Source organism: Elaeis guineensis, chromosome 13, assembly GCF_000442705.2.
Source record: "Elaeis guineensis isolate ETL-2024a chromosome 13, EG11, whole genome shotgun sequence".
In the NCBI taxonomy this organism is placed as follows: domain Eukaryota; kingdom Viridiplantae; phylum Streptophyta; class Magnoliopsida; order Arecales; family Arecaceae; genus Elaeis; species Elaeis guineensis.
Window position 1 is genome coordinate 61,175,267 of NC_026005.2, and position 24,447 is coordinate 61,199,713.

The 24,447-nt window shown below is 35.7% G+C and overlaps 1 protein-coding gene and 1 pseudogene across 2 annotated transcripts in view; one reads left to right on the forward strand and one right to left on the reverse strand.

The window, feature by feature from the left end:
* Nucleotides 1-23,423, forward strand: part of LOC105060953 (UPF0496 protein 1) — a 42,743-nt gene extending 19,320 nt beyond the window's left edge. The window contains exon 2 of one of the 2 annotated variants that reach the window (XM_029260668.2): nucleotides 23,001-23,423. The gene's annotated coding sequence lies outside the window, so the exon portion shown is untranslated. The remainder of the gene's footprint in view (nucleotides 1-23,000) is intronic. The other variant, XM_010944845.4, reaches the window with a different exon arrangement.
* Nucleotides 9,945-10,707, reverse strand: LOC140853139 (uncharacterized; annotated as a pseudogene).
* Nucleotides 23,424-24,447: the final 1,024 nt, after the last annotated feature.

Below are 24,447 nucleotides of genomic sequence, written 5' to 3' on the forward strand. Positions count from 1 at the left end.
CCTTTGACCAACCGTCATTAGTCTTTGAAAAACCCATACGGTACAGTGTGTGGCGGTTGATAGTGTCAGAATGAGATAATTTGGCAACTGCCTTCCCCTCAAAACTGACTCTAAACCTTCTAAAGATCAAGGTGAGTGCCATACCAAAAGGCAAGTGAGCCTTAGACCTATTTAGGGTCTCTCTCATAGTCTCAATCATCAGAATAGGAAGGTTCAAGGGGATCTTGGTGATCACATGGTACATGATGCATATATCCCTACCAGATAAGAAGTCATGCTTACCACTCCTAGGGACAGAGTTTGGTCACCATGTGATGCAAAAGCTTCATTTCCACTGAAAGTATCTTGGCTTCTAATCTATTTAAACTTTCAGTAAAAGTTCTCCCTAAGATAACATTAATTCCTTCTTCTTTGATTAGGAGCTCTATATTAGTATAGCCTTCACAAGGCAAGTGCAGGATTTGTCACAAATGCAATGGATCAAGAATAATATCAACATCTTTTACTGTAGACTTTACTGTTTCATTGAAGTAACTTAAGTTCAAATAAAATTCTCTAACCAAATCAACATAAGTATTTTCTTTCAATAGACAGTAAAACTCCCATCCTTGATTTTTAATCTTTGATCTAATAGAGAATCCTTCTTTTTCAAAAAACTTGAAATCTATATTCTTCTCGGATTTCACTTTTCGATCAGAGAGAGGTACCTTGCTTGGACTGATTGGGGACTGTGTAGAAGCTGAAGCAAGACCTGGAGCAGGAATTGGAGCAGGAGAGGGCTCGGCTGTCATTCTTTTTCTGCGCACACTCTCTTCCAACCCACGAACAGATTTTCTTCTTTGTGGTAGCTTCATTTTGGGAGTCATTTGGACAAAAGAGACTTGTAAGGAGCTTAAGAGACTAAATGAGAGATAGAGAGGAAAGGATTTTAGAAGAAAAAGCAAGGATTTTGGGGAGGTAAATCACCGATTTGGAGAAGAGGGGTTGAATCTAGGGCAAGCTCGAACCGCCCAAATGAGAAAGAAAGAGAAGAGGAAGTTGGTTCCTTAATGGGTGATTTGAAGGGTGAAGATTGGTGGGAAAAGGGATTTTGAGAGAAACCTTCGGTTTGAGAGAGGAGAGGGAGAGCTTTCGTTCAGTGGGAGAAAGAAGAAGGGTAAGAGTCGGCTCAACAAAAAAATTTTCAATAAAAAGAGAACGCCCGAAGGGTTTTGTCAAAAATTACAAGTTTATCCTAGGATCGATCCTGGAGGGGTCGACTCATGGCACGAAAAAATTCAAAAGAATGATGAAAAAATTTCAAAAAAATTTGAAACTTTGAGAGAAGGGTGTTTACCCAGTGATTGATCATGTGAAGGATAGTTGTGAGCTTTTGAGCTCTTAAAAAAAAGGAGAGATGAGAATTGAGCTCAATAAATTTTTAGCATTAAGAATTTGGAATCAAAGAGATACTTAAGCTGATGGATCAAGGATTCCTAGTTCTCTCCTAATTTGATAAAATTTATCTTCACTTAAGGCCTTGGTAAAGATGTCAGTCAATTATTTTTCAGTATATAATCAAGAATTATATTATTGTTTCGGACATATTTTCTTATGAAATGATGTCTAATTTCAATATATTTTGATCTAGAGTGCTAAATTAGATTTTTAGTTAGATTAATAGCACTAGTGTTATCATATCTTATAGGAGTTTTATTGAGTTTGATGCCAAAGTCCTTAAGTTGTTGCTTAATCCACAAGATCTGATCACAACAACTTCCGGCTGCAATGTATTCGGCCTCGACCGTAGACAATGCTATCAAGTTTTGCTTCTTGCTAAATCAAGATATTAAGTTAACTCCAAGAAATTGGCAAGTTCTACTAGTACTTTTTCTATTTAATTTACATCCAGCAAAATCGGCATCTGAATATCCTATTAAGTCAATTGATGAGTCCTTAGAATACCATAATCTTAGAGTTTGTGTACCTTTTAAATATTTAAAAATTCTTTTAACTGTATTTAAGTGTGATTCTTTTGGATTTGATTGAAAGCGAGCATATAAACAAACATTAAACATAATATCTGGTCTACTAGCAGTTAAATACAATAAAGAACCAATCATCCCTCTATAAAGTTTTGAGTCTACGTTTTTACCTCCTTCATCCTTGTCAAGCTTACATGATGGGCTCATGGGTGCACCAATTGCTTTGGAGCTTTCAATTCTAAATTTTTTGAGTAGTTTTCTTGTGTACTTGCTTTAGGTGATGGAGATCCCTTTGTTTGATTTGGAGTCCGAGGAAGAATGTAAGTTCTTCCATCATGCTCATCTCGAACTCTCCCTGCATGAGCTTGGCAAAATTTTGACAAAGAGTTTCATTAGTAGACCCAAAAATAATGTCATCAACGTATATTTGTATAACTAAGATATCATCATGATTTCTTTTAATGAAAATGGTTGTATCTACATTTTCTCTTGAAAAATCATTCTTAAACAAGAATTTACTTAATCTTTCATACCAAGCCCTAGGTGCTTACTTTAGACCATATAGAGATTTATTTAATTTAAAAATATGATTAGGAAAAGCATGATTTTTAAAATCGGGGGTTGTTCTACAAAAATTTTTTCAGCAATATAACCATTTAGAAAAGTACTTTTGACATCCATTTGGAATAATTTGAAATCCATAAAGCATGCATATGCAAGTAAAAGCCTAATTGCTTCTAATCTAGCAATAGGTGCAAAGGTCTCGTCAAAATCAATTTCCTCTTCTTGATTATAATCCTTTGTAACCAATCTTGCTTTATTTCTAATTATATTTTCATGTTCATCCAGTTTATTTCTATATACCCATTTTGTGCCAATTACTGGATAATTTTTAGGTCTTGATACTAAAGTCCATACATTATTTCTTTCAAATTGATTAAGTTCTTCTTGCATTGCATTTATCCAATTATAATCTTTTTCAGCTTCATCTATGGTTTTAGGTTCAAGATGAGAAACAAATGCAAAATAATTGTATGTATCTCTAAGTGAAGAACGAGTTCTTACTTCATGTGTAGGATCACCAATGATTAGTTCCTTAGGGTGATTGTGATCATACCTTCATTCTTTGGGTAGATCATTTATATCTTGAGGTTGTTCTTGTTGTTCTTCACCTTCATCATCCTGTTTGTTTTCATGTTCTTCTTCATTTTGAATTGTTGAGTCTTTTAGGATGAGCTCCTCCATCTCTTCTATAAGAGGATCTGCATCATCAATACTTTCATTCTTCTTTGAGGGAAGATCATTAGTTTCATCAAAAACAACATGTATTGACTCCTCTACTACTAAAGTTCTTTTGTTGAAAACTCTAAAAGCTTTACTAGAAGAGAAATAATCAAGCAAAATAGCTTCATCGGATTTTGCATCAAATTTTTCTAATCTTTCTTTACCGTTGTTCAAAACAAAACATCGGCAACTAAAAACGTGTAAATATGCAATATTTGATTTTCTTCCTTTCTAAAGCTCATAAGGTGTTTTCTTTAGTATTGGTCTAATTAAAGCACGATTTAATATGTAATATGCCGCGTTAATTGCTTCCATCCAAAAGTATCTTGGGAGGTTGCTTTCACATAGCATGGTACGGACCATTTCTTCAAGGGTCTTATTTTTTTTTCTACTATCTCATTTTGTTAGGATGTCCTAGGTGCTGAAAAGTTATGGTCAATACCTTTTTCATCACAAAATTTTTCAAAATCTTGATTTTCAAATTCGGTTCCATGATCACTTTGAATATGTTGAATTGAAAAATATTTTTCATTAATAACTTTTCGATAAAATTTTGAGAACACATGAAAAGTTTCATCCTTATGTGTCAAAAATAAAACCCATGTAAAACGAGAGAAATCATCAATAATTACAAAGTCATATCGTTTTCCTTCCAGACTAGTAGTTCTAGTGGGTCTAAATAAATTCATGTGCAATAATTCTAATGGTCTAAAAGTTGAAATAATATTTTTAGATTTGAATGATACTTTTGTTTGTTTACCTAGTTGACATGCATCACAAATTTTATCCTTTTCAAAATTTAATTTAGGTAAATTGGTAATCAATTCCTTTTCAATAAGTTTTGAAAGTGAATGCATGTTAATATGTGCAAGCCTACGGTGTCAAAGCCAACTAGTCTCATTAATTTTGGCATTCAAGGCTACTAGGCATTGCATGTTTATCTTGAAAAGATCATTCAAATCTATCATATAAACATTACCATGTCTATGTCTAACAAATTTAATGCCTTCTTCATTGGGATTAGTTACTATGCATAATGAAGATTCAAAAATGATTTTGTACCCTTTGTCACAGAATTGACTAATGCTCAATAGATTATGTTTCAAACCATCTACTAACAAAATATTTTCAATATACTTGGAGGGAGTGATACCAATGTTACCTATACCGATGATTTTTCCTTTGCTATTGTCTTCAAAGGTCACCATCCCTCCATCTTTTGCATCAAGTGTGATGAATTGGAATTCATCACCGGTCATATATCTTGAGCATCCACTATCAAGATATCATTTTCAATTTGTTTCTTGGGATGCAAGACACACATGCATGCAAAAATCAAGTTTTCACTTTAGGTACCTAAGCTTTTTTGGGTTCTTTTTGGTTAGTTACAGTGGTTCCTTTTGGAATCCATATTTTCTTCACATTAGAATTTTTAGATTTGTTAGAGAAACAAGTATAGGATTTGTGTCATACTCTACCACATTTAAAGCAAGTAGTATTTTAAAACTTGTTGCTTGATGAGTTCGAATAGATGTTTTTCAAGAATTTTTGTTTCTTTAAAGGGTTGTAGCCAAGACCGGCTTTATCATAAATGGCCTTTTGACTATCAAGTATCATTTGAAGTTTAGTTGAACTAAGAGTGAACTTTTCTAGCATAGGTTTTAACTTAGCAATTTCATTTTTCAAGTTTAGATTTTCTTATGTCAAGATCAATTTTTCATTTGAAATTATTTCATTTTCTTTTAGTAAAGATTGATTTTTTTATTTTAATTCTTTGTTCTTTACCCCTAACTTCTTTAGATCATCAACTAGATCATAAAATACTTCTTGAAGTTCTTCGAAAGTAAAGTCATCAGAAATTTCAGCGTTTACCTCATTTTCATGTGCCATAAGGCACAAGTTGGCTTGCTCATGTGAATCTTCTTCTTCGGAGCTTGACTCATCACTATCACTCCAAATAGCCATTATAGCCTTTTTCTTGTACTTCTTGGGGTCCTTCTTAAGTTGTGGACATTCAGATCTAAAGTATCCTGGCTTCTTACATTCGTAACAAATAAGGAGCTGCTCCTTATCTTTTTCTTTGCTATGTTTCTCTTTTGTAGGTGGCCTCTTCCTCATCTCTTGTCTTCTTTTCTTCAAGAATCTTTTAAACTTTCCAGTGATGAGGGTCATTTTTTTATCTTGCTCTTCATTTTTAGTTTCTTCGGATTTCTCATCGAGTTGAGTAGTGGACTTGAGGGCGATTGTCTTCTTCTTGATATTTTCTTCTCGATGTTGTTTCATGCTTAGCTCGTGTGTCATTAGCGATCCTAGAAGCTCCTCTATGGATAAAATATTCAGATCTTTGGCTTCTTAGATTGCGGTCATTTTGGCCTCCCACGTCTTTGGTAAAGATCTAAGAATCTTTCTCACAAGATCGCTGTTAGAATAAGACTTACCAAGATTTTTTAGATCATTAATAATATCTGTAAAACGAGTAAACATTTCAGTTATTGATTCATCATGCTCTATTTTAAAGAGTTCATATTTGTGCACAAGCATGTTAATTTTTTATTCCTTAACTTGATTAGTGCCTTCATGTGTTACTTCTAATCTATCCCATATTTCTTTAGCTGACATGCATGTTAAAATGCAATTAAACTCATTAGCATCTAAAGCACAATATAAAACATTCATGGCTTTAGCATTCAGTTAAGCCATTTTCTTGTCAACCTCATTCTATTCTCTTTCGGATTTGGTTGATTCTACACCATCAATTATCTTAGTGGGTGTGTGTGGTCCATTAACTATGATACTCCACATATCATAATCAAATGTCTGAATAAAAATTTTCATCCGAGCTTTCCAATAGGTATAGTTTGACCTATTGAAAAGTGGAGGTCGGTTTGTGGACTGCCCCTCGACTAGTGAAGCACCAACTTGAGTTGCCATAGATCTTTAGCTCTTTGATGGTTAAATCAAAGTAGGGCTAGAGCACTGAGCTCTGGTACCACTTGTTGCCTAGCTATGCAACCCAAGAGAGGGGGTGAATTGGGTTTTTAAAAAATTTAACGTTAATTTAGAACTATGAGGATTAAATAACAATGAGCAGGATATATGTAGAGAGTGATTTAAGCAAGGTGTAGAAATTAGATGCAAGAATGCAAGTAGATAAGGAAATTTAGAAAGAGAGCAAGTAAGCACAACACAAACAAACAAGATTTATAGTGGTTTGATGCCAACCTTGCATCCACATCCATTCTCCAAGCTCCTACTTGGGAATTCAAATCCACTAAACCGTATTTAACAAGAATACAACGTCGGTACCTCCGACTCTAGCTATCCCAAGCTAGAATATTTGTTTTTCAGGTACAAGCTAATCCAATACAATTCGATTCAAGGTTCGGATCAATCTTTTCAAGTTTTGGAATCCTTCCAAAACTAAAGATCAAGACAAAACAGAGTATGTGAGTTAGTCACACGAAAATACAAATTTAGTTCCTTTAATGAACAAATAAAATTTTAAATACACTTTACACAATAAGAAGGAAGCTTTTCTGATTTTCCTCAAGGTGGTTGAAGACTTGAATGAGCTCTTAAGGGGTTAGTGAACTTGAAATGAAAGCTTCTTTAACTTCAAGAGGGTTCTTTGCTTAGGGCTGAAATGAATGCTTGAAAAATCTTCTTTATTCCTTCCTTTAAGTGCCTTTTATAACTTCAAATGATGGTAGAGAGTAATCTGGGTAGATTTAGAGGCGTTGGAGATCATTAAATGAGCATTAAATGCAGCCAAAACGAGCTGAAAACTAGCCATTGCAAAGTTTTTCCGTCACAAGGGTCGACTCATAGGGTTGACTCATGCACATGAGTCGATTTATGGGGTCGACTTCTGTGGCATAGAGCAGAAAATGACAGTTCTGTAATTTTGACGTACACAGCAACAGAGGTCGATTCATAGGGTCGACTCATGCATAGGGATCGACTCATGGGGTCGACTCAATTAGGTGTGCCAGTCAAAAAATCAGCGTGCCGTTCAGTCCCTTTTAACATGGTCGACTCATGGGGTAGACTCAATTTTATAAACATGATTTTCTTTCAAAATACACATTCAAAAATTTTGAAATTACCTCCAGTAGATCACAAATCTTCTGTTCTTGCTCTTGAGGCTTTCGAGTTAGGACTTAGTGAAATTACAATTTTGCTCCTGAAAAATAATAAATTTTTTTTCAAGCCAAAATCATTAGTAACCCCCTCAAATGCTTTGTAATCATCAAAATCAATTCAAGGAGCAACAATCTTAGATAACTGAGAATGTTTAACGGGCAGGTTTTATATCAGAGAGGTGTTGGTTAGGTCTAAGATAACTGGGGATGTTTTATGCTGCATGTAAGAAAACCAAAGTGCCTGGGATCCAAAGTTTGTTATTATCCAGGTTTGAGATGAATTTTTGGTAACAAGAGGGTAAAAGAGGACTCAGTGATATTGAATAAGACCACAAAAGAATCATTTGAAACCCACTGAACAAAATCTGTATAATTTAGTGAACCTCAAGCTCTACAGATTTTCTTTCTATCCTACAAATTCATAAAGAATATCAGTTGATATACATAAAGAATATTAGCTCCAGAGTCCTCTCTCTGTTTCCTTTTATTCTTGAAGATCTACTGTTCAACTCTAAATTTATATTTAATTTTCTGAACCTTCCTTCAAAACTTCAACAGAATTTCTCCTCAATTGTTTAGTTCAAACTATCAAAATTATTCTCAAGGACATTATAAACCTACAAAATTCAAATGCTTTGTAGTTTAAACTCTAATTTGATCCTTTTCTAACAAGTCTTGATGTTCCAAGGAGCAAAAGAGGCCATTGTTTCAAATAATTTGAAGTTTGCAAGAAAAGGACGTACATGCTGGCATTGCTTGGAAGGATGTGTAGGGCCTATTAAGGATCTTCTCGAAAACCAATATTAGCAATCCAACATTTTCAATTAGAAGAAGTATTTCAGGTGGAACATCTGTAGGAATTGAATTCTTGAAATACTTTTCCATTGTTTATATCAGCATTTTTTATTAAGGAAAGGCATCTAAAGGACTGGACTCCCTTGACCAACAGTCCCTTAACCAATTTCTCTACTTATCAAGATTGTTTGCAGGCAAATGAAAAGTTGAAACAGATATTATTAACTTACATAGGTTTGGTATCATCAAGGAGTGAAATTATTATCATTTAAGCATTTCTGCAATTTTTATTCTGAAAACTTCTTGGGAGCTGACATGATGGAATAATCATTGGTAAATTTTGAGAATATGCCAAGGTTATAAAACTTGGTTTCAGTCCCCCAGGTAGAGTTTCGATTTTGGCAGCTTCTCTTTGAGTTGCGAAGTTTCGGTCAAAACATCAATATAAAATCCTAAGGAAGAAAAAGTAAGATAAAAATAAAGAGATTAAGGCAATTTAATTCACATTGTTTTATTGTTTTATTGTACTTTGGATTGTCTAGTACCATAATTTATGTAGTTTGACTAATTAAGCATCATTCATTCATACTCATTACCTATTCAGTGGGTTCACATTCACACAACATGCCTAAAATAACATTGTTATAAATCGAACAAGATTAAACATTTGTAGGATTCTTTTTCATTTTTGGATATTTCAAAGGAAAGCAGAGAATAGCTAGAGGTTTCTTGGATAAGGATTTGAAATCTCACTCTTTTGAGCATAGCATTAATGAAGTAATGCTTTTTAAAATATGATTAGTAAGTCACAAGAGCCAAATTGATGTGTCATCTCCTCTAGGTAAAACTATGAAGCAATTTTATTCACTAACAGATTCTATTATGATGTCAAACTTAGGGCTGTTACCCTAACATGCAAACCCGGTACCCGACCCAAACCCAACCCAAACCAGCCCTAACCTGTCAGTTGGTGGGCTTGATGTGGGTTCAAAAGGAAGATCTATTGCAAATTTCAAATCAGGTCTAGGCTTGAGGTTTTTAGATGTGAACCGACCTTGTACCGACTAATTATTTCATTTATTTATATACATATGCAATATTGATTTTATTTATATACCTTTCCAGTTTCTAAACTCTTACTGCATGAAACTTTATATGTTACTCTATAACTTAGTGGGGAAGAAAGAATAAACATAATCACATGTTAGAACATATTTAGATGTTTGTTGACTTTAAACTAAATGTCTCTTTTCAATTCTTAGTCAACCATTTTTATATTGTTAATTATCAAGTACAAGTTCATAATTTAATTTTGGAGCATGTCATGATTGGATGTTTTATTGATGAGCTTCTCAAAGCATGGACGGTTTTAACTTGGTTAATTATTCAAGATTTGTCTTTTTGATAGTTGATGGGAGCCCAAATCCCATCCACACTAACCCAAACCCAATGCATATTAAGTAGGGTGCAGGTTTTATATACCTGAGCCCAAGGTCCGCTGTACCAATACTGGTGCATGTACCAGCATCGAGCCGGTACGGTGCGGTATCAGTACCATACCATACCGACACACGGTACGCTCTGACGTACCGGTACGGTACCAGTATAATTTTTTTTTGTTTTGTTTCATTTTTTTTGGGTCTCCAAGTTATTAATTTATAATTATAACCCCAAAATTATATTATATTGCATATTATTGACATATTTGGATTCAATTTTTGAATTCGGTAGCAGTACAGGGACTCTTGATCCAAAATTTTAAATATATATTTATTTTCATTATATTATAACTCTATCATCTTAAAATTAAAAAATATATATATAAATGTGCATTAAAATGTATCTAAATTTTTAAAATACAAAGTACAAAAAATGATATACTAACCTCAAGATCTGCTCTGTATTTAATATCTTGTCAAGTGTCTGTGACGCTTGTAGATATCTGCATCATTGGCATAGTCTGGAGGAACATCAGTCCATTCCTCTAACCAAGATGCACTGTGCTTCTGAATATTCATCCCATAAGGTATCTTTTCTGGATTGTAAGACATCTCAGATCTCTCACTCAAACTTTGACTCTGAGAAGTATCTTCGAGATGATGATATGGCTGTAGAGGAGCCCATCCAAATATGTCGGTAGCAAAATTTGATCCGTAAGATGCTCCAGACTGCATAGGATAGTAACCACTAGAAGATGATGCTTCGGATGCACCATATCCATATGGATCATAAGGTGACTGCGGATAATAAGATCCATAATGCGAGGATGATGCAGATACATTCATGGATCCTACTCCATATGCAAGATCGTCTGCAGCTGCATTGTGTGCTGGATGACCTCTAGGAGTCTGTCGTCTATATGAAATCGGCTTCCTACGGTCTCTACCGACTCATCCACCATGGTCCCTATCTTGTGTGGCATGTGTAAACTGAAACTCACCGATGAATCGAATATCATCCTGCGGCTGTCTCATAAGCAGTGGTCTCTTGTCCTCCAGTTCCTCTCTAATCATCAGATCCATGACTACTACTAGTATCATCATCACTCTCTTTGATCTCAGAATCTGAGTCAGATAGCTTTTGTATTCTCGAGAGTGCTGCACGTGCAACTGTCTTTTCTTTCTCTCCTTGTGCCCCTCTGTGACTGAGTTTCCTGTGATTGGGAGAATGGATGTCTTGTTGCTGACTGCCGATCTTGTCTAAACATTTGTCGCTCAAATCTCTGCGATGATGTATCGGACATCGAGTCATATGATGAATGAGTCTCCTGTGTCCCCTCAGGCTGTGGCTGATCAGCTGAAACCTTATGTGAAATATTTCTTTCTACTCATTGTCCTAAATCCACCCTGATCTCCCTAGCTACCACACTGGCTAGTTATGGAGGGGACCTTGGCTCATCAAGTTCTGGCTCCTGCTGCTGACCTGTAAGCCATCCGATGATCGGATCGTCATCCTCGTCAGCATAATCATCTAGTGTTGAATCAGTGTACTTCAATTATACTTCCTTCTGAATGTATTTTAGCCTCAACCTCAGATTATAATGAACATATATAAGATCATTAAGGCGTTTTTGTGTCAGACGATTTCTCTGTTTGCTGTGGATAAGGGCGAAAGTCGATCAATTGCGCTCACAGCCACTAGCAAAGACCGTCTGGAAAAGAATGCGGACAGTCACACCTCTCAAATGTTCTGCGGACATTTCAAAATGAATCCACCATTCAGCTGCAAAAGCAAAATTACATATCAAATTTTATGATATTATTAGGCATTTGATGTCAATCTATGTTGCTCATTATTGATATGTATAATTAGGATTCATCTGCTTTTTGCTTACGACAGTTGATGGGACTCTAAAGCCGTCTAATCCCTCTCTAAACTGTTTCGTCTGTAAAAAAATATATTTATTAAATTTATAAATATATCGTCGAGTACAGATCGAATTTAGTTGAATAATCACATCTGTTTTAAACTAGCATACTTCATGCAGACAACGATGCGATTTCTGATCGGACATCATCTTATATATCACATTACGAGGAGCAGCAAGAAGCTCGTTATCCATATCTGTTCCAGGAATGGTATATTGAAATCTCGGATTCAAATAATAAGCGCAGATAAATTTTATAATTGATTAAATATATTTTTACAAGTATAAAAAAAATAGTTTAAAATATTCTTGAATCCGTGCTTACCGGCTAGATGCAAATCTCTATCCATCTGATAGTCTCAACGGCGCTTAATGATGTTAATGAATTCTTGAGCATGCTTTGGATCATTCTTACTGATCTATTTCTTTGCCCTCTCCATTATGTAATATAAGAAGCTCATCTGAGGATATCTTTCACTATCCATGGCACAAAGCATCTCACATAATGGCTTAATAGCTTTTACTACTTTCTTAGTCCGCTGCCAGAATGACTAACTTGTCACCAAGTTCTCCACATGACTTCCATCAGTGTCGGCTCTCGCATTTCTGCTCTCCTACCACTCGGCACTGACAAACATCTGACGTAAGGTTGCTTTTTTCTGAAGAAGACTATCAAGTACTATGTAGTTGGTAGCAAATCGTGTAATATCCCGTCTTAAGATCTCTCCCTTAATAAACGTCCGCATTAATGAAAGGATCCATGTGTGATTGTAGATAAATCTAGTAATAGTCTGGGCAATCTCTACTACGTACTGCACCCTACGAATCTTTTCAATATTCATCAATATAAGATCAATACAATATGCAGCACATGGGGTCCAGTATATCTGCGATCGTTGCTCCATCAGCAACTCTTCAACAGCCTTATATTGTGGCCCATTATCTGTAATGATCTGTACGACATACTGCTCATCCACTGAATCAATCACCTCCATCAGACCAAGGATATATGTGGCATCATGCATCTTATCTGAAGCATCAATTGATTTGTGAAAAAATATTTTTCTATCATAGTATGTCAAAAAATTAATGATGCTCCATCTAGTAAGACCGATCCAACCATCACACATCATTGTCAGTCCGTATGTAGGTCATTTATTCTTGTAAGAAGCAATCCATCTCTACAGATCCTCTTTGTTACTGTCAAGAAGCTGACCATAGATGTCCTTAGGTCCTGACGGATCAACACTCTGACCGGCAGCCTCTATAGCTGAAATAGCAGATCGATAGTAAAAATTGCCTACTGCATTTGTTGGAATATGACTGAAATGAAATCATGATCTAATAGCTTGCCACATATTCTTTCTTATCATTTTTCACCATAGTGTCAATCCTCTGCTGCTTTGAATCCTTACTGAGAAAAACATGTGGATCCAAATTATGGATGGTGGCTTCTACTAGAATATCTTTAGAGGACCTCCTTCTATTGTCAAAAGCACTCAACAAAAATGACATGCTGTGCCTGCTCCCTCTACCACCGGACTCTCTGACTGAGGTAGTCCTGAACTCGAATTCTCTCCCATCGGTCGCTGATCCACATCCCAATTTATAGTATGATGGTCCAAATTGCTCTCTATACCTGGTCATCTCCTCCTGTCAGTACTGATCAGCCAAGCTTGTCTGAATGGCAGCCTCAATCTGTGTATCCTCATCATCTGGAGCAGAAGTCTCTTCTGACTCTTTAGAGTGATAAGGTGGCTCTGCAGCTCGATGGTCCACTTCCGTCCTCTTCTGCTTTGTCCTTTCTTTTGCTACTTTCGAATCAGCGAAGTGCTTCTTCATCAACTGTCGGACCTTCTGTGGGCAATTTTGATATATAGACACATCAGGATAACCACTAGTCAGGTGCTGCTTCAACCTAGTCATCTCTCCTCCCTTGAATTCTGTGTTGCACCATTTTCATTTTTAATGATGCCGAGCCGAGAGCATCTCGTCATGATCCCAATCAATGTCACGCTCTGAATCTTTCTTCTTACTCATTTCTGCAAGTATAATAAAACACGATAGTTTAATAATTATTAAAAAAATATTATATATAAATTCAAAAAAATTTCAATAATAATTTTGAAACTCATAAATTCAAAAAAAATATGTTATATGCTTCAAATAATATTTTTGAATTAACTATAATATAATACTAATTTTATATATTTTTTATTTGAAAATATTTTTTATTATTTAAATAATTACAAAAATATTTTTTAATTTCAAAAATTTAAAAAAAATCTGAGATTAGATTCAAGTAGCTTGAATCATTCTAAATATGATTTTGAAATTTTGATTTTTTTATTTTTTTAATTTTTTTTTAAATTTTTTTTATAAATAAATACATATATTTAAAAAAATATATATAATTAATGAAAATCAACGAATGTTATGCTCTGAATTTTTCTTCTTACAAATTTCTGCAAGTATAATAAAACACGACAGTTTAATAATTATTAAAAAATATTATATATAAATTCAAAAAAAATTAATAATAATTTTAAAACTTATAAATTCAAAAAAATATGTTATATGCTTCAAATAATATTTTTGAATTAACTAAAATATAATACTATTTTTACATATTTTTTATTTGATAACATTTTTTATTTTTTAAATAATTATAAAAATATTTTTTAATTTCAAAAATTTTTAAAAAAATTGAGGTTAGATTTAAGTAGCTTGAATCATTCTAAACATGATTTTGAAATTTTGATTTTTTATTTTTTTGAATTTATTTTTTTAATAAATTTTTTAAAATAAATATATATAAATATTTAAAAAATATATAATTAATAAAAATCAATAATTTTAGTGTCATTATGTAGATCTTCCAAAGATCTATCACATATGATCAAATCATTCCAAAATCATAAAATTTTGACATGATTTTTTCTTATTTTCATACTTCTTCGTTCTTATCTTTTTTTAACAATAAAAATGTAAAAAATAAAATATTTATTAAAAAAATAATATATTATCTTACTTCTGGCCAAAAATCAGCGTCTCTTCGAACCAGTGCTGCAATTTGACAGAATTTTTCTCTTTTTCTAATTTTTTCGCGTCTTGTTTTCCTCTCAGATGAGCTCGAGAGTTCTCTGAGAGAGCTCTCAGGTCTCTCAGACAAAGCACCTGGGCTGTCACTAAATGACAGCCCAGACCCCACTACAACCCTCCCCCACACCCCCCAACCCCCCATGTGATGTTTGTCGGTACGGTTCGGTTCAACGCCGAACCGTACCGAGCCATACCGCCCGATTTCGAGCAGTATGGCCCCGAACCGTGCCAAACCGTCCGGTTTGATACGGTTCTGACCTGTTTTTCTGAAAAAATGGCCGAACTGGATCAGCTGGCCGCTAGTCCGGTTCAGTACGCCCCGTATCGGATGGTTCGGTACGGCATTCCTTGCCTGAGCCTGATTCAAAGACCTTGGGGATTTTATGATATTTTTATTACTTTAAAGTGGACTCAAACCAATCCTTCAATGGATCGATATGGAACAAAATTTAGACTCCAAATCCCAATGGGTGTAGGTCTAGGTCTGGGTCTAGGTTCACTAAAATCTAGACCCGATCAGACAGCACCAATAGTCAAACTCAAACTATGACCATGCTTCAGCCGAATGTCACACCCTAAAGCAAGGACATAACACGGGCATGCTACCATGGGGTACCGCCCACGATAACACAACCAAAAATTATAATCTTAGATAAATATAAAAGATCCAATTATTATCTATTGAATAATTAAATAAATATCGGTTCAGAGCGATTAGATCCGACATAAAATATCAAAACCCATGTCTCCATGTTCATAAATAGTTGACTATAAATTCATAATCATCCAATAAACTAAGATTCAGCTACAAAATTTTCAAGCTTGCTACACAGATCCCTAGGTCCGGTTGCTTCATCGTTCCTAGTAGTCTTATTCCTCTGCGAAAAAAGAAAATAAAAAGGGAATGAGCTACACTAGCTCAGTGAATAAAACCTACACTTCTTTGCTGGATGAAATATAAGTTTTTCATGTTTCAATAAATCATTTAGAGAAAATAATTACCATTAAAAAATAAAACTTTCATAATAATACTTTATCATAAATCAATCATGCTATATAAATCATGCACTTTAAATAGCTATGGTTTCCAATGCATAGTATAAATAAATTCATAAATCATGCTGACTTTATAAATAAAATCATAATTATTAATTAATTTTTTTCATATCATTATTCTTAATAATTCTTTCAGACTAAATGCTAAGGCCACTATTGTATCCATAATAGGATCGTAATTAATAAATACCAACTACTATTATTCGTTGGTAGGATCGTGTGCTTACTACAATTATCCGCTAGCAGGGTCATATGTCAACTACTATTATATGTTGGCAGGATCGTATGCCAATTATTATCGACTAGTAGGGTCATACAGATTTTAGCTCCGGATGTCTATCTTCTCCAATTTTAAGGGCCATATATAGCTATCTGAGAGTTTTTTTTATATTTATTAAAATAAATTTTTTTGAATCATATTTTTCTGAATCATACTTAAATCATATATATATAACACATTAGATAATTTTATAGAGTTCAAAGTCCATAAAAAACCTTTAATAGTAGAACAATCACGCAATCCTTCTTCTGATATCAAAATATAAATTTTATAAATATAAAGTTCATATTTCATAAACAAGTCATTCATATTAAAATATTTGTAGAATCACTATTTTACAATAAATCATAGAGTTTCATAATACATATGCTTGATCCTTATTTATGAAAATACGGAGTAATTCTTTTTATGATAAAAATAATTGATAATTCAAAATAAATAAGAAGTTTCAAGGTTACTTACCTTTCTGCTTTGAACCTTCAGAGTTCAACTATGTTGGATTCTAGATGTATCTGCAAGGATTGAGGTGGGGTTGACATACCGCATGGATATCAAAGTGATTTCGGACCTCTTTTCAAAAAGGTCATCTTAGGTTCATTGTAAAGAAGCACGGGGCCCTTTATCGAGGTCCATGGATCAGATAAACAGAGGAATAGAGAGTAGAGAGAGAGACACCCTAGAGCAAAGGAGAGAGAGACAACTCTTCTCTCTCTTTCCCTTTTCTTTTTTTTTTTTTTTCTTTCTTTCTCCTTCTTTCTTCTTCTTTTTTTCTTCTTTGGCCGAACAAGGGAGGAAAGCAGGTGCCATGGTCATGATCCGACGGTGGGTAGTGATGCTGGCCGATGGTGGGCCACGATGGATAGTTGATGGTGAGGATTGGTTGAATTGAATCAAGGAAAAGGGACTCGGAAAACAGGGGATCCAAGTCCCTTGCTCTTATTTTTGGCCGTTGGTTGTTCACCGGCGGCGATGGTCTTGCTACGGAGGTTGATAGGGAAGCTGGATGACTCGACCACCAGTCCAGTGTCAAGGGACAGCGATGCTGGTGGTCTGAAAAAGAAGAAAAGAAGGCCAAAAATAGGGGATGAATAGAGATTCTTTTTTTCAGTGGATTTTCCAGTGAAATTGATGGCCGGCAACGGTGCATAGGGTCATCGGAAGAAGGGGAATAAAGAGAAGAGGTGGGATCGGGGCTTACCTTGAGCTCTAGCAACATCTTCAACCTTGACTTCCGATGAGGATGGAGAAAGGAATCCGGTGAAAATCAGGAGAAGGAAAGAGGAAGAATGCGATGATCTCAAATAGAGGACCATAGGGGGGAAATAGGGGCTATTTATAGAGAGCCTTGAGGTCCTAGTTGCCCTAGGACTCTGGCTCTTCCCGGAATCAATCGGAGAATAAAATTTCCGATCCCATCGGGAGTCTTCTTCTAGCTTTTTTTACCCCTTTGTTTTTTTTCTGGTGGGTTTTTCTTTTGGGGCCAATTAGGTGATAGGCTGGTCCGATGGATCAGGCCATCACACCGAATGCAACAAGCATTTAATGATAAATGGTATGGCAACCTTTCATTTAAATATTTTAACCTTATAATTAAGGATTGTTACCTGAACTTAGGGCAACAACATTGATCATCTTCCTAGTAGACATGTGACAGCATACTTTGGCTTTATGTTAGCAATCCTGCAGTTAAAAAAAAGAAATGAAAGAAAGAAAAGAAAGAGAAACAACAGTCTGGATACGTTTCAACAGAAACAACCAAAACTGGCCAAAATCAGCAAAAACTAATTGAAACTAGCTGAACCAACTAAAGCTGGCTGAAACTCCTGAAACTGGTACTGGTCAGTTTCAGATAGATCTCAGCCAAAGCCTATCTGTTTCAGTCAAAACAAAGTGGTTTCAACTGAAACTTATATCCTCCATAGGCTTTATGACTAAATAGTGTTGTTCTTCTAGCTTGATAGCTCTGAATATGCAATAGTAACTAATTGATTATCTCATCATGCAGCCCATATTCAGTTAAAAATTCTGGAAATACAAGCAAGGAAGTACTCTTTAGGCATCCCAGGTTAATCAGAAATATTGACAAGCAACCAACAAATATTAGGCAATCATGGGAGACCATGAAGAAATCAAGCAAGAATCATAAATACAATGTCTAATGGATTAAGGATCATATGCTCCTAAGAATTTCTTTTTTTCGCAATGTACTCAGTGAAGTACATTCGTAACAATTAGTAATGATCTCTCATTGAGAAATCATCCAAATCCTATAAACTTTTCTGTACACCATAGGTGAAGTATAACGGGTGGCAAATCAAGTGCCAATATCTCATGATCACTGCCTAGGAAAACAATGAAAATATGTGATATCTATTTGTCTCCAACTCAATCAGGTTCTAGAACTGTACAATAAATAAGACAGGAAAATTCAACTCCATTCATTGTAGGAAACTTTCAGGCAAACAAATCCTCCCATTATCTAGAGAAATTCTTGTTCTGATATGTCATTTATGGCTATAAGTTACACATTTTATCCTCTAGGAATCACGAACAAGTGCTTCTCCTTGCAATGTATAGTGACCCTTTCAATTATCACCTTCAACCTGTCACATATAAAGGTTAACCAGTGAGCTATTTTGTCTTGCTTTGCAACTGTGATAGTGGAGAAAACTTGAATTTATGTCTTTATAATTTAGCCTTTTCTCATGTCCATACTATGGTGTTGAATCCACGTTGCTGTGTAATTGTTATATATCTTTTATTTTTCCTGCCCTTAAGAGATAAGGAAGTAAACACAATCATGGATTTGGGGTATTGGACTGGCTATGAGTATGTTGCTACTTGTTTAGAATATACAAAGTTACAAACCATGTGATTCTTTGCATTCTCTTTGGCTCTGGTTTCTCAGATGCCCTTTTTCATGCAAGTCAGAGAATACGAGAAAGATGAGGAGAAAAGGAAGAATATTAGGTCCCTTAAGTTTTATGAGAGTTTGAAAGCAAAGGCTTTCTAGAGGAAGAAGGGGGGAAAGATGAGCATGAAAGGCATGTCTGAGAAAAGGAAGAGAAAGTATACTTTTGATGTACTTTCTTATGCTGTATTCTTTTTCCTTTTGACACTATCCGTAGGCTTCCTCTTGGACATCTCTCATAGGCTGCACTTTGGTCTTTGTTGTGTAAAAAAGTTACTTCTTACAGGTGGAGGGGCTTTCCTCTAAGGCGATAGAGTTAATTTTTTTTGCCAAAGTAAGGACAATATTATTTTTTTTCCAACAGTGAGGACAATTGATGTGAAGAATAAGTTACATAAAATCAATATATTGGAGTCTTTAAATCATCAAATTATAGGTATAACTTGTGAGTAAGCAACATAATATATTATATATGTTTTGTTTATGTTCTTTCTGTTTAACTTTTTGCAACATTGAAATATCTTTCAAGAAATATATTTATACAAGAAGTGTTGGACTTCCATGACTCATGCATTGTTTCACCAATTATAACAAGCAATGACGGCCTGATTTTCATTGTAGCAATTAAGACCATGGCCTCTAATATGAGCTCAGGCAATGAAGGAAAAAATCTTTTATGTTACAACAAGGTTAGTACAGGGCATTGCACAGAAAGGTTGGCAATATTTTAAAAAAAAAGAAAATGAAATTATACATCATTAAGTGCTTGAGTCTGATGGTTGGATGCATAAAAAAAATGTGTATTTTTGTTAATTTTAGAGGAAGAGAAGGATGATTTGAACAAGTGAAGAGTCTGGTTAAGGACTTGAGAACATATTGGTACATCAGAAACAGACATGCGCACACAGAAAGAGAGAGAGAGAGAGAGAGGAATGTTTCACTCTATCCTTTTTGAGGATCTACAGTTGTCATTTGACCCATAGATGAAAGAAAGAGAGGAAAGGGGAATGAAAAAAAAGGAGGAGAAAGATGAGGAAGAAGTTTGTCTAGATTTGAAAAGGAGATTGGTTAGATGTTTTCGTAGAAGCAAGATTGAGAGGGATTAGATGTTCTCAAGGTTTCTCTGGGGAAGGTCTCCGCTGCTAGGCATGTTTCTTGGGTGTCACTGCAGGCATACCCAAAAGGAGGTAATTGTGTTTGGTCTTATTCATGACATCTTTTAGGTTTTTCTTTTGGATTATAGGGCCATCTGGATCAAGCTACTTGAGCTCATTTCAGATTTCTGATGAGATGCTTCAATTTTAGAAGCTTAGGAATTTGTTTATTGTTAATTATTATTTGGAACTCATTTTACTGTGAGAAAGAACCTCTAGATGTGTAATTGTCAAGGTTGCCAATTGTGATTACGGTGATGTTCTGATGGAAGTACTTAAATGATATAGTTAACTGTCAGACCAATTATCCGCAGGTTATAAAATATTTTTTAATTTTTTTTTTCATGGTGATGATATCACAAGCTGGTCTTTTAGTTAAGCCCATTAGATTGGTTGATCATTCTTACCTCAGTGTGTAATGCATAATTGCATATAGATGTAGATTGCAATTTTCATAAATAACCTATTATTGTCATTTGAGCACATTGGGAGCTTACCTTGTCCAACTTCATACAATGCCAGCACACAACACAAGTGTCTGTGTTGCTTAATCAACTGCATTCTTATGTTTTTCTGTTGGATATCATGATACTAATTAATGAAACATATGAACCCTTAAGTGGCCTATGGAAAATTTTCGGTCAGGAGCACAATTCAAGACCATGTTATTAAGTATAAAATTTCACATGTTATCTGGAGCATGTGCTCCAGCATGGGCCTTTGTATTTCTGCTTCTTCCTGCATCACAGTATCGAAATACCATATAAACTTGGTCCCGACTTCATTTAGGAGCGTAAAGTTTTGTACACCATGTATGAAGAGAAAATTAGCAAGATATTGCATGCAACCTGTCTAGATAATTAACCATTACACATTCAGTACCCAATTCCAACTCGAGTAACATAATATGCCTATCTGCATCACAAGCATTGTTTTAGGCATCAGTACATATCATGCTGCATTATGAGGCACAGATTGATTTTGTAGTTGCTGGAACAATAATTGCATCTTAAGTCCAAGCTTCTGTTGCATGTGTTTGAGTCAATGCATTTTCCAAATTAAGGCATGCAGAAAATAAAACACATAGGCAATGTAAATTATATAACTCGCACATGGAGGGTATGTGACCACACTAATGGTGCATATATCTAAATATTTATAAATTCAGTATACAGGCTGAAGCAAGAATTTAATGATGCATGAGTGGGTAACCTACTGTTGAAATTTATGTGCATGGCGGGTAGCTAATACGTTGGCTTTCTCCAACACCCCTTCAAGTCAGGGTGGATCATCCATGAAGCTTTTACCATGAGAATCAGAAACCCAGTCACACCAGAAGTACCATGAACTTCAATTTGTTTGTAATGCAGATAATATATATATTTTAAGGATTCACATGTAATGAGCATGTTGTGCATGTATTTATAGTCTTCATCGAGATTTCCCATACCGGTACCGGAGGCCGTTTCGGTTGGCTAGCGGTATGGTACGGTATGGTTCCATACCGTACCGAATCAAGGCGAACCGATGAAGGAACCCGGAGCCGAACTGGGAGAAGAAAGGGAGAGAAATAGAGAGAGAGAGGGAGGAAGAAAGAAAAAGAGGGAGGGAAAGGAGCCGGCGGGGTTGCCAACGGCCTTCAGTTGGCCACCGGAGGGTGCAGTCCATGCGTGCGGCGCCGTGGGCATGAAATAGAGGCGACGCCCCTGTTTCACAAATTTTTTTTTTTAAAAATCAGGTTTTAACTTTTAAGTGAAGCCAGCCGATTTTTTTTTTTTAAATAATCCTGAAGTCGGCAACTGAGTTGCCGACTTCATGAGTTTAAAACCAAAAAAACAAAAGGAAACAAGCCGTCGCCTATTTCGAAAAAGAAGAACAGGGTGGACCACGGCTCCACCCGCTCGATCGCCCTCAGGTCGTCGGTGTCAACTCGCCGGCCATCGGGGACCTCGCGATGGAGGTGTCATCCGTCTGGTACGTGCCCCCCCCCGAGCTCTCTCTCTCTCTCTTTATTGCTCTTTCAAGTGCCCTATCAGGCGATAACGGGGCTCGAAAGCCCTCCAGCGGCCACAACGGGCCACTGCCAACCTCCGACGGCTCCCGACTCCCTCTTCTCTCTCTCTTTCTCATTTTTCCTCTCTTTTCTTCCCGGTCCCGTCGGTATACCGTTTAAACCGGCCGAACCATGCTGCTGTTTCTCCATCGGTCCGGTAAGTACAGGATGTACCGGCCGGTTCGGCATGGTACAAAAAATCCCGTCTTCATCAATATCACCACTCCATGACTAAAGTGGCCATCTATGTTTTCATGCTTCATCTCTAAGCAAATATGTTTCATTGTCAAAGAAGCTCTTGTTTAAGCTCCAGTAAATTAATTGATCACAAACAAAGCCTACAAGGCCAAGTTTTTGTTTTCGCTGAAGAATGCACCAGCATATTTCTCATTCCGAGTTGCCCAAAGTAGTGCCTTCAGAACAAAAATTTGAGCCCATCCTGTGCTATCCATAATTCTTCTCTCTATCCACATTATCCACAAAGAATGACAATACTTGTGCCCACCTGTAACTCAAAAAACAATGCTTTAGCTGCAACCATATCAACTCCATGAAAGAAGAATGGAGGAAAATATGGCAAACCGATTGGGGACAAAACATGACCAACCAATAGAGAACACTACCTTCACATGCTTTTTGGCTACTGGTATGTTCATGCTATGGATATAGATCTATGCATTCTCCAATGGAAGTTCTTTTGCATTATTTTGACAGAATTCAGTTGAATACAATGCTTTCATGAAAGAATATATATAAACAGATAAGGGAACCCTTTAAAGCATTCAAAGCTGAGACATCCTGGTTTTGGTAACAATGAAAGCTCTTTTGGGGGAAGTTATACTTGCTCAACTGAAAATGCATCAGTTCTTGGTTGTCCTTGTTTCATGTGCAGAAACTGAGTAGTCTTAACTGATCTCGTGAACACCACCTTCCTTTCAGAAATACAGCTGAGGATGGAGGCCCATGCTGCTTGTAAGAGTAATAATGTGGGGTGTGGGGTCCTTGGAAGCTTGCCAAAATTCCAGAAGCAAAGAGAACTGCGAGGAAAAGACCCTATTACACAAGCCATGATGGATGATCACTTTTATGCTTTCCAAGCTCTCATATTTGTTCTGTATGACCTGTATTATTTTTCCTTTTTTAAGTTCTCACTTCTGCCAGTTTTTAGGATTAACTCTGAAATAGGCTGCATTCTAACTTCTGCATTGGCTTCATTTTTACAGCAAGATTGTACTATAATGAGGTTTCACCTAATAATAAGTATGATATAGGAGAGATGTTGAAAGAATGATAACAAATTGGTATTTATCCGTGATTCTGCTTCTGTTAGAGCTTAACCAAATGAAAAAAAAGTCTATGGCTCGAGGGATGATGTTATGCATTATTGTGGGAAAGCTTTATGTGGCCAAAATGATCAAATTATATGTCGAATATAGTAATTTGAGCTATCAAGGTAAACTTTAGAAGCATCAATCTTAATATCTTGAGGATGCGTCACACCAAGGAGTAAAAGACATTTGCCGAGTCATATAATGTCGCATGTACATCTTATTTTTACTGTTCTATTTCAGCTAAACAAATTTTTAGACATAAATTATCCAACAAAATTATTACCCATGATCAATTCTCGATCTCATTCAAAGAAATGAGATGACGGAGCAGGTCCCATATTAAATGGGCTTGAGCTGTGCGGGTACTGGCATATATGTTGTGGTTGTTGTGAACCATTAAAAACTTCGTCAACTTCATGCTGACCTCCTTAAATATGTCCACAAGGAGAGAGACTTTCTCATGTGGCTCCGTTTTTTTGAAACACTGAAACCAGCTCCAGAACCAGCCTTCCTTTATTATGAAACTCGGCTCATCATAGATTGGCTCAGACTGGACAAGGAATTCTGGACTCAAAACGGGGCCTGCACCTATCCTGAAACTGGTCCAAGAGGTCAGGTTTGCTGCATTTTATGGGGCCTGGTTCATGTGATGGCATGAAATGGCAACAATGGTGGTCCCTTAAATCATAGGCAGCTTTTGGGACATGATAAAAATAACCAGCCAATGAAATTCCAAGAGAAGATGGTCACCTATGAAAATTGAAATAATTGTTTCTCTGTGTTTGTTTGCATGGTTAAATCATGGAAGAAACAACTGTATCAACCATGCAAATCAGCAAACAATGATATTTTTGTGAGTTTGAACTCCATGAATAGGTTTCAAATCATTTCGACTTCAGTAACTTGTTGGCTTGCATATTTTTCTACTTCAAAAATTCTGAAAGAATTAGTTAGCTATTGAAGATACATATAAAGGATTTTAGATAACAAGTTATGCAGTCATTATTT